Here is a 17,747-nt window from a genome sequence, read left to right as displayed (position 1 = left end):
TCACTGGACCTTGGCAGTTCAGTGGTCTTGCTTAGATCTCCCCATGGACTACCCTATACGGATCAGCAGAGCCTGAAAGATTTCTCTTCTTTGGAGGCCCCAATTGCCGGAAATCTTGGCAGGTCATCCATTTTTAACATCCCCAGCCCAAGCCAGAGTGACCACGGATACCTCCCAGCTTGGGTGGGGGGGCACTTTTTGGGAAGGGTGGTCCCAGGCATGTGGTCCCAGACTGAGACCAGATTGCATATCAATGTTCTGGAGATGAGGGCAGTGCTTTAGCATTGCAAGCCTTTCATGCTGTTCTCCCCCGGGGACTATTGCAGTTCAGTCAGACAACATGTCTGTTGTCTGGTACATCAACAAACAAGGAGGGACCAGAGCTTACCGTCTCTGCCATGAGGCCATGAGTGTGTGGGAGTGGGCGATTTCCACCAGTTGGTTTTTGATTGCAATGCACATCCCGGGATGCTCAAACATTTTAGCGGACAGACTGAGTCGGGCTATTCTAATGTCATATGAGTGGTCTATGAAACAGTCAGTAGCGGAGGAGATCTTCCTAGTGTGGGTCACCCTTGCTGCAATCTCTTCGCATCTCCTTCCAACGTGAAGTGCAGCTAGTTCATCACTCTGATCCCCTCCACTGAGGACTCCCCCAGAGATGCTCTCGTCCATGTTTGGCCACCCAGGTTACTGTATGCCTATCCCCCACTACCTCTCATTCCAAAGTTTCTTCAGAAAGCTTACCGACTGGGGTGCAAAGTGATCCTCATTGCCCCATTCTGGCCTCATCAAGTGTGGTTTCCCTTCCTCTGGTCTCATGCTCTAACTCCTCCATGGATTCTGGATCCCTGCCCAGATCTCATCTCCCATCCCTCGGGCATCAATCCACCCGATCTGGACAGCCTCAAGCTGATGGCTTGGTTGCTCCAGTTCCCTTGATCACTAGGACTCCCAGTCTATCATCTTCGGTAAAGAGTATTCTGGTGGCTTCCCTCAAAGCTTCCACTAGGAATGTTTGTCGCAGCAAATGGAAACACTTCTCTATTTGGGCTTCTCAGGGAAACATAGATCCATTTACAGCCCTGGTTCCTGCAGTGTTGGAGTTTTTGTCCTATATTTTCCAACAAGGGGCTAGTTCCTCCACTGTGAAAGTACAACCGGCAGCCATATCTAATTTTCATGTCGGCAAAAATCTGAATGCTCTGGCCTTTTTGAGATTGTGCAAGGCATTTCTAAAAGGTACATTACTCTTGCGTCCCTCTGTTAAGAATTCCTTCCCTCCTTGGGAGCTTACTCTAGTTCTGCAGGCATTGGTGGCAACCCCATTTGAACCAGAAGTGTCAGTAGACTTAAAATTCCTGTCCTAGAAGGCAGCTTTTGTAGTGGCCATTACCTCAGCTAGAAGGGTTTCTGAGATCCAAGCTTTGTCTGCCGTGCCCCCCTACTTGATCATTCATAAAGACAGGGTTTCGCTTCGCAGAAATCCTTCTTTCTTACTGAAAGTGGTTTCTGAATCTAATATTAACCAGATGATTAATCTGCCTGTGTTCTTTCCAAATTTCCAGAACAAGGGTGAATATAAGCTGCACTTGCTAGATGTTCATAGACAGCTTCATTTCTATTTACACAGGACTAAACAATTTCGTAAGTCTGACCAAATATTCGTGTCCTTTTCTAGATCCTTTTTGGGCAAAGCCATCTCCAAGGTCTACTTAGCCAGATGGATTACACAATGTATACCACAAGTCTATAGGGATAAAAGCCTATCCCCACCTGGTCCTATTAAAGCTCATTCTACCAGATCTATGGCAACTTCTGATGCTTTTTGGTGTAGGGTTTCTCTGGATGATATCTGTGTAGCAGCGACCTGGGCAAGGTCACATACATTTATTTCTCATTGTAAGTTGGATTTGATCTCTAGAGGGAGAGGATCCTTTGGCTCTGCGGTGCTCAGGAATATCCTTCCATGTGGGCCTCCCAGAAGTTTTGGTAGCTGGGGACTCTGTCCCACAGGTTGCAGATAAATGAAGTTAACTACTTCAGATAAAGAAGTTATGTACTCACCATAACGTTCCATCTGAGTAGATAAACTTCATTTTCTGCAACCGTCCTCACTCCATCCCCTGAACCTGTTCTAGGTTAACGTTATTGAGTTGCTAATAGTTTGGTTAGTGGCAAACTCAATCTGAGGGAAAGTAGGAGAGGTGAGGGATTATGGGTAAGGAGAGGAGCTTGGAGCTTGGAGCAGATGCTTGATAAAATGTTGCAGGCACGGATCCGATATGGATCCGAATACCCACAGGTTTCAGAAAAAGAAGTATAACTACTCAGATGGAATGTTATGGTGAGTACATAACTTCTTTTTTAAAGGGGTCTGCGAAGTCACACAACCGCATCCAAGCATTACATCTCATGACAATGCCTGATGTGGCAGCTCGAGTTGCCCACTCGGTGGAGTGAGATATCAAAAGCATTGAGGAGTTCTAGATGGATTCAAGGGTAGCTAGCTGTGAGGTGACAGTATCACTCACCTCATCAGGCAGTACTCCACCAAAGAGGGAGACATTTCAGAATTTAGAATTTCGGAATTTGGAGGTGAGTAAAGTGTGCCAGATAGTACAGTGACCGAATGGCATATGTCGCTGAAGCATAGGTCCATTTCCCTAGTCTGTCCATGGTCTGGGACTCTCTGTTTGGAGGATGGACAGTGGACCTATCTTCTGTCAGTTCCCTCTTGGTGGCCACCACCACGACCATAGAATCAACTGTCAACTGCTAGGACCAGTGGGGCTGGTCTTCAGGTGTAGATAACATTTTTTGTCTGGCCTCTAAGGGACAGGTTCTACATTGTCCGGGGCCTTCCAGGCATGCTGCACAATGATTTTAACAAGGTCATCTGCCGGTGGAGTCACCCAGGAAGTAGACTGCAGAGCATGGAAGTCCTGCAGGAACACTGATTTCTCAGAAGTAGGGTTATAGGACTTCCAGTCTCCCTGCTACTTGAGGATTTCAAGAATGTCTCCGAATGAGATGTCGTCTGGGGAAGACCATGGGGACCCTTCCCCCTCATCACAATCAGTGCCTTCTGTGATAGATTCCTCCAGTGAATCAAGGTGCTTTCTCTTGCACCATTTCTTTCAGGGTGGCTCCCCAGTGGGATCTTCTGAAGAGGACTCCAGAGAAGAGGTTCCCCCTTCAAAGAGGGTTCTTGTGACTCCTGTGCCCGAGGTCCCAAAATAGAGGGTTGGGAGAGGGAGAGGTGCATGCTAGGGGAGGGTTCTGATACTGATGTTATTGCTGCTGACTGCGAGTCCACTACCTGTACAGCAGGCCCACCTGAGGAGGGATGGGAGTCCAGAACCAGGAGGGACAACCTCGGAATCAGGGTCACACTTTGCCCTGAGGATCCCACCTCCAGGTGAGGAGCTCTGAGAGAACTGGAAGCCATCAGAGCCATGGACATAGATGGCACCAGTGAGAAAATAGGTGCAGGGCTAGGTACCAAGGTACGGATGGTCCAAGCACTGCTTCAGGAGAGCATCAGTTCCACTGGAGCTGATGCAGCAAGGGTGGATGGTGCCGACAGGGAAAACACTGCTGTCGGAACTGAGACAGTATGCACCGGAGTGGAAGTATCTTGTCCTTGGCAGATATTCGAGTTTTGGAGCCGATGGAGCCAAAGAAACTGTTGGCACCATAGCTGGGGATGGTGCCGAAGCAGGTACAATCATCGGAGCGAATATCAGATCCAAGGACTGCACCGAAGTCAGTGGTGTCGAGGTTGGAACTGAAATAGGGGTGAATATCATGGATGGCACAGAGGGAGAAGACACATATCCTAGTGCCAAAGAGTTCTGCGCCATGGGCCCTGGCAAAGCACGGAGCTGACTCAGTTCCATAAATGATGGAGATGCACGAACCAAGTGACTCCATTTGTCCTTATGTTTTTTTGGTTTTAGGATGAGGTGAGACCTCCAACCCAGCTAGAGCCTCTGAAAAAGGTGTCTTGAGTAATCCTTTTTTCCTTATGTTTTTTGGTCTTTGGAGGGGGTGAGACCTCCGACCCAGATAGAGCCTCCGAAAAAGGTGTCTTGAGTAATCCATTTTTCCTTATGTTTTTTGGTCTTTGGAGGGGGTGAGACCTCTGACCCAGATAGAACCTCTGAAAAAGGTGTCTTGAGTAATCCCTTTTTTCTTATGTTTTTGGTCTTTGGAGGGGGTGAGACCTTCGACCTAAATAGAGCTTCTGAAAATGTTTCTTGAGTAATCCTTTTAAGATAAGTTTATTTTTATGTTCTGCTAGTGTACAATTACTAAATGCAGCACAAATGCCAAAGTCAGCTTTAATATGATCCAAGCCCAAACAGTAGACACAATGAACATGTGTATCTGAGTTAGGCATTTTATGTCCACACTTGTCACACTGTTTAAATCCCAACTTAGCTTTGTGTGACATAGTAAGGCAACAAGGCTATCCTATACAAAAAATAAGGGAGAACATACCAGTGATGTAATTTTAAAAAATACCACTAGTAAAACGTAAAGCCTGTCAAAGACAGGAGAGAGGGGGTACCAATAAAGGTAAAAAAATGAAATTACCAAGGGAAAGGGTAGGAAATAGTCCTAGGTTATAGGTGACAGTGAGAAAGGGCTAACTTGACTAAAACAATTAAATAATTTTGAAGAGAAACTGTCTTAAAATTAACAAATTTCTTCTTAGCTTTGAGAGAGATGGCAAGCACATCTGACTAGGAACACGGCAAACGAGATCTGGAGTAACTAGGAGAGGGGCATTATGGGTAGGTCTTAGCTGAGAGTTTTTGGCTGGCGCGAGCTTGGAAATGGCCGTATCGGTTCCGAGGATGGAACCGAGGTCCTAATTGTAATAAATAACAAAGATTTACAACATCAGATCTGCTTTTTAAGGTTGGGTATTAAAACATCAACCAGTACTGTGATAAATAAGCAGAACTACTTCCTGGCATGTGATGCATTTTGGGGATTCGGTTTATTTACTTAGCTATATATTTACATGTTTCTATATAGATCTTGTGAAACTAGGAATAAGCAATTACTCAGTGTTCACAGCATCATGAAACTCCATTTCACAGGTTCTCTCCCTTGTTTGGCAAGTTTCATATCTTTGTACAGGAAAGCATTTTGTCCTTTGCAAACTGTAGAATACATTTCCACATGATGAGACTCTTCTTTGACTTGCCAGTTTAAAAGGTTTTAGCCAATACTATATTCCTAATTAACAGCCAAAGTGGAATCATTAAAGTAACCTACTGGAGAATATATTCAGAGCTCGTCAATATCTTCATGGTTCTTTAACGGCTGGACTCCAATGATTACATGATCAAATGCTTAATGCACACGGTCCCCTTCTTCTGTATTGCAAGTTCTGCAATTGGAAATAAAATAACCAGAAATTAGTATATTTTGCTGCAGTATTACTTTGGCATTGATACTTGTTACACTAATGAACTGGTCTTATAAATTAAATAAATTCATATAGTGGCTATAATAACATTTTTTTTTTCGCTTTAAAGACTCAGTCACAAAAAATCTCAGTAATTATAAAAATAATTAATGCCAGATGGTAACATCTGGGATCAGCCGGCTAAAACCTTTTTTGTTACCATAAAATAGTTATTAAGTGAAGTACTTTTACAGCACTGCAGAACTTTATTAGAAAGAGTTTGCATACCTTTAAAAGCATGTGTGAATATAATAAAAGTATAAACACTAAAATGGCTTCATACTTTCACCATAATAAACATGGAATGAATAAATATTAAGCCTATGCATTCCCAGTAGACATTCATAGGCCATTATTATTTTTCTTAAGTTACACCTGTGTAATCTGCTCCACTGGCTTTAATAACCACAACTTGATTAAATGCATATTGGAGCATTAATCCTTTCCAGCAAAAGGTTCCACTAAGCTTCAAATTATAGCGTGCTTGTTTGTTTTTCCCCACAGATTTAAGCTGCGAGGCTTGCTTGACTCTGAAAGGAAATGGCATACTGACAATATCAAATTGTACATATTAGCAAGCTCCTTCTGTAGTTCTATTGCGTGATTCCATAAAAAAAAGTGCCTTCTTAGAAAAGTACATTTATGTCTCAACTGAATGAGGAACCAGGTTGCTTGTAGGTGATGGCAGAAATATATTTTATAAGTCCTTTGATGCTGCCATTGTATTTTGATGAAAGGAACCTACAATAACCAAGGGTAATACTGCTTAAACACTGCATGTTTAGAAAATAAATTGCTATTCCTAGGCCGAGGTCCCCCATACAGTTTGCTCCCACTATTGCCATTAGCATGAATGTTATGCACTTCTAAAAGAATCCTTGAGTTACAAATCCTTGGGGAACCAGCTTGCTGAGCACAAATGTTGGATAATTCAACCCCATGAGAAAATAAATGCAAGTGTTTTCACGGGGAGGGAAAGCCCCTGCAACCCCATTTTTGGGAGCAAGCCACCCCCCATCTTATATATACCAATGCAATGGATGCACAAATAATGAGAAGTGAGAAATCTCTCAAAAGAAAGGAATCACTGATGGCACATACTCTCCTGGCAATAATGTCCTATGGAAAGCAACAATTTAACTTTACCATGTTGGGCTCAGCTAGCTGCTTTCTTAATGAGTTATAAGTTTACGAGATGACCAGTAGTCAGTCATGTCATACACTTATCATATTTTCAAAATCTGAAATATCATTTTGAATCACATGCATATACTGACATTCTCTTGCAATATGATGGTATTTTGATGGGTGCACTGGTTATTCACAGTATATGTAATTGCGAACACAGTTATATTCTCAGTTTACCAGTTATGCTGTTTTTACTTTACTAATGCCACTTCCTATACCAGGTAGATTCTAAGTCCTGAAAACCATATATCATGTTGCGATGTTATACACTATAGAATTTCATCAGTTCTAAGCTGAAGGCACTTGCACATGGCTCATAAACTCATAGTTGTAACTAGACTAATGGCCACTAGGGCCTTACAAGCCTTGCCTTGCACCCAAAACCATTTGGATCCAGAGTATCATGTATGCCTATATGAGGGGACATGTTAGTAATGAAATAAATAAGGATTTGTAGGGGAGGTGTCAGTCAGGATAATACTTTTTTATCGACGCCCTCTTTGCATAAGGGACATTGGGCCAGAGCAGGAGAAAATTTACAATTTTCCATTCAACTGTCAAAGTTTGATTTGAATACGGTCAGGGAAAACTCTGCTTTAAATGGACGGGGAGCCTGTTGCATAGTGAGGGGATCCTTTGGGATGCACATCTATTTCTCCAGCATGTTTTGTTTATGTCACAACGAAGTTCAGTTCTCTTGATCTATTGTTTCTGGTGCTGTTTCTTTTGTGCATATGCAACATATTCATAATGGGTGGTTCTGAGGATGCTCTGTCTGCCAGGCAAGGATGCCCTCTCAGCAGCCTGCAGGAGACTGAATACAGAGACAGAGCTTTTAGGTGATCAGTGAAGGTCACGGTATTCAGTAACTGAATTTTCTTGGTGAGAAACCTACATGGGCTTTCCAACTGTTGCAGGTGTCTGGTTAGATATATGCCAAAGGGGGTGATGTATTCAATGACAGGCATGATGAGGGCCAAGTAGAGTGACACTATAACATCCTTGGATCTGGTTGTCATGCTTTTACCAATACTTTAGGTGGTATAGACTGATTTTCTTGTTATCTTAATACATGTTGGTCAAAGTCCAAATTGTTGCCCACATATGTGTTCAGATCTCTTGCTATTTGTTTAGTACATAGATGCATTTTATCACTGGAGTAATTAAACTGGGTTGACATTTTCCCAAAGGGCATTATAATGCATTCTTGGCACTGAGTTTTAGGCCATGGCTTTGGCACCAGTCATTTGTCTGTGTTAAACCAACTGGACTTTTTTTTATAAAACTAGTCCTTTGCTTTGGCACCAGTCATTTATCTGTGAAATCCATTTTCAAGATGTTGGAGTCTGTGCGGTGTCTATAAAGTTCCCAATTTAGAATCATCTGCAAACTTGGTGAGCTAGAAGCTTTGAATATTTGCCCTGACTTTGGAGAAGTAGATGCCAAACAAGAATGGGCCCAGCATGGAGCCCTGGGGTACTCTGCTGGTGAGTGGTCTCTTGGTGGAGGTGGTCTCACTGATCATGACTTCTTGAGTCCTGTCTGTGAGCCAGGTAGCAGTCTGGCAAGTTATTAATGATTTACACTTGCTCAGAGAGCTTGTCAACAATGTGTGAGTGGGGTATTGTAATGAACAAATTAGCCAGGTCAAGATATGCACTCTTTTACCCTCATCCATTGTCTTGATGGCCCTGTCATAGAAGTCCACCAGGTTAAGTAGCCATGACCTTCCCTTTGCAAAGCCAAATCAGGATGGGTTCAGTGTCTGTAGTTTGCCATTATCCTTAATTATCATTTCCATGATAATTCATTTTATGATTTTGCATATTAAGCTTGTTAGACTTGTGGGTATGTAGTTCACTAGGTCAGTGGATGGGCTGACCTTGTGGAGGGGCATGGCTGTTGTGGTCTTCTGTTCACTTGGAATGTAACCTGTTTCAAGGCTGTAGATGAAGAGTGCCTCAAGTGGTCCTGATAGGTCACTGTTTTAGACTGTTCAGGAGGCAACCGGGGATGTTGTCTGTAAACATGGAGGTGTTGTTTTTGGCTTTAGTGACTGCTGCCAGCACCTAGTCTCTGCAGATAGCTGGGGGAAATATTTTGGAGGGGATTACACCTGGTGGAGCTGGGGGGAGGCAGTAGGGGGTGAAATCTAAGATAAATTTTTCAGCCAGAAGATTTGCTACGTCACCCTGATGGGTGAATGTGGTACAATTCACCATGAGTTCAGCACACCACTGTGTGTTATCTCTAAAGTTCTGGGCATAGTTGAAGGCCTTCTGATTGCATTAGCATATGAGGATATCCTGACTCCACAGCTTGCCTTTTTGAACTTAATTAGACCTCTTAGTTTCTTGTTCAGTTGTATAAGACAGCACTTGCTTTAAGATAGTTGTTCTTCCCAATTTTTGCCATGAGTTTTTTTTTCTTTTATTACATACCCTATTTAGGTAAAGATTCTTCCAGTGGAGAGTTGTTTTTAGTGTTCATAGGTTCATAGTGGTGTACTAGGCTAATGGCCCTGGAGCCTTTACAAGCCTAGCTCATAGAAGTGCTCTGGCATTGTGCTGCCTGACATTAGTTCCCAGTGGCTGCATCAAGCAGAGCCACTGGAGTGATCCCTGGGGTGAATCTTCTATTTCCCATCCACTCATCAAGATTTCTCTTGAAAAGGGCCAGTGAGATGCTCTGCTTGCCATGTATGGAAATTCTATTCCAGAGCACGGGCAGTTTCTGGGTTATGAACCTGTCCCTCCAGTATGTTCTTTTGATTGTGGTAATGAGGTTGAGGTCTCCAGAGTATGTGGTGTATAGGGATTGGGATTTCTTTAGATGTAGCATTTCTAACAGAGCTGGGTCAGACATGGCTTTGTAAGTCAAGCAGAGATTGTCTCTTAGTAGACGATATGAGACAGAGAATAGTTGGAGTTTTTTGAGTCTGTCTGTGTAGGACATGTGTTTAAGGCCTAGGATCCTCTTCATGAGGTACTTTTGTGGCCTTTCCAGTTGTTGCATGTGTCTAGTGAGGTAAATGCCAAATGGGGCATTATACCCGATGATTGGCATAATGAGGGAAGAGTAGAGAGATATGATGACATTTTTCTTCCTGGATGCATGTTTATTTTGGGTTTATTTCTGGGAGGTATGGCAGCCTCTGTGTAGCCATTCTTGTTTATATAAGGACTCTGTGAATAATTCTGCACAGGTAGCTGTGGTCTTGGGTTGAGGAGAACCTTGAATTTGGACTTAATTGGGTATAGTTCACCTTTGAATAGGTGGATTTTCTGGATTAATTTTTACTTCAAATGACACAGCTTTGTGATCCAACATCACTAGTGATGCTGTGACATGGAGGAAGGAGGCAAAGTACAGTTTTGTACCTACCATAAATGTAGATGTTCGAGGATTCCCTTGCTGCAGTCCTGACAATTGGGTATAGTCCGCGTCCCAGTCGGCCCGAATACCAGAGTATAAGGCTGACGTCGGTCATGGCGCCTTAGACTGACGTCAGTACGTCAGGGTACTAATGCGCATGACCGACGCCATTTCCTCAGTCTTTTCTTGCCCCAGATGTCAGAAGACCCAAAAAGACAAGTCCCAAAACAACCTGCACCAAAAAACATGTACAATATATACAGTAATATATACAAAAAATATAAGCATGTAAACTCACCTACACAACCACCCTGAAACACAGAGGGGAAGGAGGGAAGGTAAATTGGACCGCAGCCAAGGAATCCTCGAACATCTACATTTATGGTAGGTACAAAACTGTACTATGTTCTTCGTCTGTCCTTGCTGCAGTCCTGACAATTGGGTAGAATCCCAAAGCAGAGGTAAGGGAGGCTGGCAAATTATAAAGTAGCAGGAGCTGACAACATGCCTTGTAAAACAGCTGTGGCAAAACCAGCTCTAGTCTTAGAGTATATAGGCAGGTGATAATGCCTAGAGAAAGTATGCACTGAACTCCAAGTAGCTGCCTCCAGAATATCCTTAGTTGCCACCCCTTAGAATTGCTGTTGAAGTGGCAGTAGCCCTAGTGGAATGAGGCCTAATCCCAGCTGGAACCTCTTTGCCATGATGGGAATAACAAAATGCAATGCAAAAGCCAATCCACCTAGAAATAGTTTGTTTTGACACAGGCTTGCCCTGTGAACTTAAAGCAAAAGAAACAAGTAACTGCTGAGACTGCCTAAAATCTTTAGTCCTGCTCAAATAATAACGCAATTGCCTGTGTACATCTAAAGTGTGCAAAATCTTTTCCCTTTATTTTGAGGATCTGCAAAAACGTAGGCAAATGAATAGTTTGGTTTAAAGCCACACTAGAAACTACCTTAGGCATAAAAGGAAGGATTAGTACGTAATGATACCCTGTCCTTATGGAAAATCAAAAGGGCTCTACTGCCATAAGGGCCTGCAACTCAGACACCCTTCTTGCAGAAGTAATAGCCAACAGAAAAGCAGTCTTCCATGACAAATATTTCAATTCAGCAGTAGCTGCAGGCTCAAGGTTGTAGAGTAAGTTTTTCCAACACAAAATTGAGATCCCAAGCAGGAGTAGGAGCTCTACGTGGGGTCTTATATTCTTTTGCCCTCTAAGAAACTGCTTGAACAAAGGATGCGAAAACAAAGGTGGGTCACAATCATAGTGAGCTGAAATTGCTGCAGCATGAATCTTTATGGAAGAGAAAGACAAACCTTTGTCCAATAATTCAGTAAGATATTGAAGAGCCACACTCAAATTAGGCTCTGAAATCTCCAAATTCTTTGCTGTACTCCAAAATAAAAATCTCTTCCATTTTTCGTACACTCTCCTAGTACTAGGCCTTCTAGCTTCCATAATCACATTTAAAACTTGTTGAGGAAGCTGAGACCTACCATGCTTCAACACAGAATATGCCAAGCTGTGAGATGAAGAGATGGAAGCTTGACATTGAGCAGATGACCGTCCTTCTGAGATAACAGATGAGGAATCAGAGGTAAAGGCCATGGAGGCTTCTTTACAAGACTCCTTAGAAGTGGGTACCAGTGTTGCCGAGGCCAATCTGGAGCTATCAAAAATCATCCTTGGCCTGTCCTGTCTGACCTTTAGTAATACCTTTAGAAGAAGAGGTAGAGGTGGAAAGGCATAGACATGAAGGTTTTTCCAACTGAAAGACAGAGCATCCACTTTCCAAGCTGTGTGATGAAACCCCTTTGTGCAATACTTTGGCAGCTGGTGGTTTAGTGGAGAAGCGAACAGATCTATGTCTGGAGTTCCCCATGACACTGTCAATTTCTGAAATACATGAAGATCCAGTTTCCACTCGTGGGGATCCATGATTTGTCTGCTTAATACATCTGCTAGGGAGTTCTGTGCTCCTGGCAGAAACCTTGCCTGAAGAGTCAGTTGCAGGCTTAACGCAGTCTCCCATAAAATCATTGCTTGCCTGCATAGAGGATAAGAATGTGTTCCCCCTTGCTTGTTGATGTACCACATGACAGTTGTGTTGTCTGTCAGAATCAACACCTGCCCTGGAAGAAGTAACTCCTTGAACGCCATCAATGCAAACTGGACTGCTAACATCTCCTTCATGTTGATATGTAGATGCTGTAGTCTGGCAGGCCACTTGTCTTGTATCCACTTTCCATTTAGATGAGCTCCCAAGCAGTGTCCGAGGCATCTGTCGTTAAAATCTGACTCGCCTCTGGCCGGGTCACAGAGAGTCCCTTGTTTAGGTGACATTCCTGAGCCCACCACAAGAATTCCTTTTGAAGGCAAGGTATTATTTGAATGACAGTGTCCAAATCTTGGCAGTGCTGTGTCCATACATTTTGAGATACCATTGCAGCTTCCTCATATGCAGTTTGGCATTGGGAAGCACCAGAATACAAGATGCCATGAACCCTAATGCTTGAAGGACTGTCCTTGCAGTCAGCACGGACTGATGAGATAGTTGATGGAAGTAAAGTGACAGACTCTTTTGTTCGTCCGGGGTTAAAAGGCCATCTGGGCTGCTGTATTCAGTCTCACACCCAGAAAGCACATGTCTTGAGAGGGTACTAGACTGGACTTTATTTCGCTCACAGAATACCTAGGCATCTTAGCACTGCTATGACATATTCCAGATGCTGTAGAAGGTGTTCCTTTTCTTGAGCCAGAATCAGGCAGTCGTCCAAGTAAGGATAAATTTGAATGCCTTGAAGCCTGAAGTAAGCTATCACTGAGCCAGAACCTTTGTGAATACTCTGGGCAGTAGATAAGCCAAAGGGCAATGCAGAGAACTGATAATGAAAATCTCCAGTTCGAAACCGCAGATACTTTCTGCAACTTAGCCTTATGGGCACATGAAGGTAAGCTTCCTTGAGATCCAAAGTTACCATCCAGTGATCCTTGCCCAGCAGAGGTAACAGTTGCTGTAACGTCAACATCTTGAACTTGGGAATGTCCAGATAAGTGTTGAGGATAGATAAATCCAAAATTGGTCTCCACGTGTTCCCCTTCTTTGGTACTAGGAACAGGCGAGAATAAAATCCTAAGCCCCTTTCTGACACAGGGACTGGCTGAATAGCCCCTATCTGGAGTAACTGAGAAACTTGCTTGTGAGCCTCTTTTCTTTGTGGAGGAGGAACATCTGGCATGCCTTTGAAAGGGGGCATTGTGTGGAAATAAAATCTGTACCCGTGATGAATGATATCCAGCACCCATCTGTCTTGAGTGATTAAATCCCAATTTTCTTTGAAAAGAGACAATCTTCCTCCCAAAGGAGCTGCCAGGCGAGTCCACTGGCAGCTGAAAAGGCAGGTCATTGGTTCTGCTTACGAAAGGACTGACCCCTGCCCTCACCAGAAGTCTGAGCAGGTGAACTGTCTGATCTAGGCCTAAACGAACCTTGAGCCCTGCCCCTACCACGTCTAGACCTACCCCTAGACTGGGAACCATAAGCAGGATATGTCCACCCCTTAGCAGGCCAATTTCTACTAAACTTTGGAGGCTGCACCTGCAAAAAATCTTTAACAGTCTGCATAGACTTAGCTTTGTCCTCCATTTTCTTTAAAACTGCTTCCACAGGCGGTCCAAACAACACATCAGACTGTAAAGGAGCATCCAAAATCCTGGTCTTAACATGCTCAGCTAAATTCTGATCCTTCAACCATGCATGTCTGCGAAGAACAGAACTAGTAGCAGCCACCCTCAAGGAGGCCTGAACAGCATCAAATCCACACTGCAAAGAATGCTTACCCACTTGTTCAGACACATGAACCAAATCCAGCAATTCTTTACACTCAATACCTTCCGCCAAAGCATCCACCTTAGATTTCAATTGTGAAAGGAGATAATTCTGATATTTCAGCATATGGAATTGACAATTCAACGCTCTCATGGCTAGAGTGGAAGAAGTATATACTTTCTTACCCCACCTATCCAAAGCCCTTGCCTCTTTATCAGACGGTACAGGATTTTTAACCACAGAAGCAGGTGTCTGGTTAGATACATGCCAAAGGGGGTGATGTATTCAATGACAGGCATGATGAGGGCCAAGTAGAGTGACACTATAACATCCTTGGATCTGGTTGTCATACTTTTACCAATACTTTAGGTGGTATAGACTGATTTTCTTGTTATCTTAATACATGTTGGTCAAAGTCCAAATTGCTGCCCACATATGTGTTCAGATCTCTTGCTATTTGTTTAGTACATAGATGCATTTTATCACTGGAGTAATTAAACTGGGTTGACATTTTTCCAAAGGGCATTATAATGCATTTTTGGCACTGAGTTTTAGGCCATGGCTTTGGCACCAGTCATTTGTCTGTGTTAAACCAACTTGGACTTTTTTTTATAAAACTAGTCCTTGGCTTTGGCACCAGTCATTTATCTGTGAAATCCATTTTCAAGATGTTGGAGTCTGTGCGGAGTCTATAAAGTTCCCAATTTAGAATCATCTGCAAACTTGGTGAGCTAGAAGCTTTGAATATTTGCCCTGACTTTGGAGAAGTAGATGCCAAACAAGAATGGGCCCAGCATGGAGCCCTGGGGTACTCTGCTGGTGAGTGGTCTCTTGGCGGAGGTGGTCTCACCGATCATGACTTCTTGAGTCCTGTCTGTGAGCCAGGTAGCAGTCTGGCAAGTTATTAATGATTTACACTTGCTCAGAGAGCTTGTCAACAATGCCTGAGTGGGGTATTGTAATGAACAAATTAGCCAGGTCAAGATATGCACTCTTTTACCCTCATCCATTGTCTTGATGGCCCTGTCATAGAAGTCCACCAGGTTAAGTAGCCATGACCTTCCCTTTGCAAAGCCAAATCAGGATGGGTTCAGTGTCTGTAGTTTGCCATTATCCTTAATTATCATTTCCATGATAATTCATTTTATGATTTTGCATATTAAGCTTGTTAGACTTGTGGGTATGTAGTTCACTGGGTCAGTGGATGGGCTGACCTTGTGGAGGGGCATGGCTGTTGTGGTCTTCTGTTCACTTGGAATGTAACCTGTTTCAAGGCTGTAGATGAAGAGTGCCTCAAGTGGTCCTGATAGGTCATTGTTTTAGACTGTTCAGGAGGCAACCGGGGATGTTGTCTGGAACCATGGAGGTGTTGTTTTTGGCTTTAGTGACTGCTGCCAGCACCTAGTCTCTGCAGATAGCTGGGGGAAATATTTTGGAGGGGATTACACCTGGTGGAGCTGGGGGGGGGGGGGCAGTAGGGGGTGAAATCTAAGATAAATTTTTCAGCCAGAAGATTTGCTACGTCACCCTGATGGGTGAATGTGGTACAATTCACCATGAGTTCAGCACACCGCTGTGTGTTATCTCTAAAGTTCTGGGCATAGTTGAAGGCCTTCTGATTGCATTAGCATATGAGGATATCCTGACTCCACAGCTTGCCTTTTTGAACTTAATTAGACCTCTTAGTTTCTTGTTCAGTTGTATAAGACAGCACTTGCTTTAAGATAGTTGTTCTTCCCAATTTTTGCCATGAGTTTTTTTTCTTTTATTACATACCCTATTTAGGTAAAGATTCTTCCAGTGGAGAGTTGTTTTTAGTGTTCATAGGTTCATAGTGGTGTACTAGGCTAATGGCCCTGGAGCCTTTACAAGCCTAGCTCATAGAAGTGCTCTGGCATTGTGCTGCCTGACATTAGTTCCCAGTGGCTGCATCAAGCAGAGCCACTGGAGTGATCCCTGGGGTGAATCTTCTATTTCCCATTCACTCATCAAGATTTCTCTTGAAAAGGGCCAGTGAGGTGCTCTGCTTGCCATGTATGGAAAGTCTATTCCAGAGCACGGGCAGTCTCTGGGTTATGAACCTGTCCCTCCAGTATGTTCTTTTGATTGTGGTAATGAGGTTGAGGTCTCTGGAGTATGTGGTGTGGAGGGATTGGGATTTCTTTAGATGTAGCATTTCTAACAGAGCTGGGTCAGACATGGCTTTGTAAGTCAAGCAGAGATTGTCTCTTAGTAGACGATATGAGACAGAGAATAGTTGGAGTTTTTTGAGTCTGTCTGTGTAGGACATGTGTTTAAGGACTAGGATCCTCTTCATGAGGTACTTTTGTGGCCTTTCCAGTTGTTGCATGTGTCTAGTGAGGTAAATGCCAAATGGGGCATTATACCCGATGACTGGCATAATGAGGGAAGAGTAGAGAGATATGATGACCTTTTTCTTCCTGGATGCATGTTTATTTTGGGTTTATTTCTGGGAGGTATGGCAGCCTCTGTGTAGCCATTCTTGTTTATATAAGGACTCTGTGAATAATTCTGCACAGGTAGCTGTGGTCTTGGGTTGAGGAGAACCTTGAATTTGGACTTAATTGGGTATAGTTCACCTTTGAATAGGTGGATTTTCTGGATTAATTTTTACTTCAAATGACACAGCTTTGTGATCCAACATCACTAGTGATGCTGTGACATGGAGGAAGGAGGCAACAGTCTCCCATGATGGTGATTACCATACCCAGTATGTTTGATCCTCTGATTGGGTCATGAATTATCTGTTTAACAATGTTTGTGTTAATAAAGTCAAACCATAAAAGTGAAGCATTACTAGGGCAACCATAAACAAAAAACTGTAATGCTAGCAACCTGAAAAGGATTACAACACCAAGAACAACACCAGGGGCAGCAATATCCCTGACCTTTTCATTACCAATATCGGCAACCGATGTTCCATGCCAGAGGTCAACTCCTCACTGGTCAGATCCGACCACAAGCTAATCACCCTAGACATCAATATCCCGCCCCACCCCAATTAAGGAAACCACCATAAAACACTTCTCCAAAGCTAACTTTATGCTTCTTAAGACAGAAGTGACAAGCTTCACGACATGCATAAAGATGGAAAATAGAGGTACAACTGCCAAATCCTATACAAATTCACTGTATAAGCACATACACAATTGCATGGATCGTGCCATCCCCAACAGAACCAAGATGCTATCCTTCAAAAAAGGAAGCCAATCTGGTAATCCCTTGCTATAAACAAACTCTACAACAGAAGAAAGAAGCTGTTGCAAAAAAAGAGTAAAATTCCCTGATTACAGGAACTCTCTGGTCAGCCTCAGTAAGAAGCTGAGATCCCTCATAAAATCCTCCAAAGCTAGTTAGGAAAATAAAATCGCCACTGATTCTAAAGATAACCACAACGCATTCTACAGCCATGTCAAGAATCTCAATGACGACACTCAGATCTGCTCTGAGCTACAGCACAATGGCACTAGATATAAAGAACCAACTGATATTGCCATCTTACTTTCCCTTTCACTCTCACTGGTACCCATCTGTCACAAATCACTCCTGTCACTTTTCTCCACCCATTCCATCCTGTCTGTACTCTCTTCTTCACCTCTTGATCCCAAGTATTTAAACTCATCCACCTTCGCCACTTCTATTCCTTGCATCCTCACCATTCCTCTATCCTCCCTCTCATTCACATACATATATTCTGTCTTAGTCCTGCTGACCTTCATTCCTCTTCTCTCTAGAGCATATCTCCACCTCTCCAGGGTCTCCTCAACCTTGGCCCTACTCTCACTACAGATCACAATGTCATCTGCAAACATCACAGTCCACGTGGCCTCCTGTCTGATCTC

The 17,747-nt window shown here is 43.3% G+C and overlaps 1 long non-coding RNA gene across 1 annotated transcript in view; it reads right to left on the bottom strand.

The window, feature by feature from the left end:
- LOC122789277 overlaps nt 1–17,747 on the bottom strand; it is a 1,405,129-nt gene that overhangs the window by 275,106 nt on the left and 1,112,276 nt on the right. Inside the window, exon 4 of the long non-coding RNA XR_006362798.1 lies at nt 5,293–5,407. This is a non-coding gene — a long non-coding RNA (uncharacterized LOC122789277). The remainder of the gene's footprint in view (nt 1–5,292; nt 5,408–17,747) is intronic.

This window comes from Protopterus annectens, chromosome 1.part2 (genome assembly GCF_019279795.1).
Source record: "Protopterus annectens isolate FY-2018-M chromosome 1.part2, PAN1.0, whole genome shotgun sequence".
NCBI lineage: Eukaryota > Metazoa > Chordata > Ceratodontiformes > Protopteridae > Protopterus > Protopterus annectens.
Note: the sequence above shows the minus strand (reverse complement) of the source record. Positions and strands in the feature narration are given on the sequence as shown.